General features: G+C 36.0%; 1 protein-coding gene across 1 annotated transcript in view; it reads left to right on the top strand.

The window, feature by feature from the left end:
- LOC119585807 (alkaline phosphatase, tissue-nonspecific isozyme-like) overlaps positions 1-203 on the top strand; it is a gene marked incomplete at its 5' end in the record, with an annotated part of 89,217 nt that overhangs the window by 88,356 nt on the left and 658 nt on the right.

Raw genomic sequence — 203 nt, 5'->3', positions numbered from 1 at the left:
ACTTTTTTGATAGAGATATTTGATACCTAACTTTACTCTTGTGCCTTAGTCTTTCCGCCCCAGCATCCTGGTAAACCGTAAGTACTGTGTTTTATGTTTGAACTTGTACTTTTTCCTTTTTTTTTCCTCTCCTTTCATATCTAGTAGCTTGCAAAGGACATGTCAATTCGTTTTCCTTTGCAACTTTTTCTTCTGTCATATCC

The sequence above is a fragment of the Penaeus monodon genome, chromosome 20 (assembly GCF_015228065.2).
Source record: "Penaeus monodon isolate SGIC_2016 chromosome 20, NSTDA_Pmon_1, whole genome shotgun sequence".
Lineage (NCBI taxonomy): Eukaryota > Metazoa > Arthropoda > Malacostraca > Decapoda > Penaeidae > Penaeus > Penaeus monodon.
Note: the sequence above shows the minus strand (reverse complement) of the source record. Positions and strands in the feature narration are given on the sequence as shown.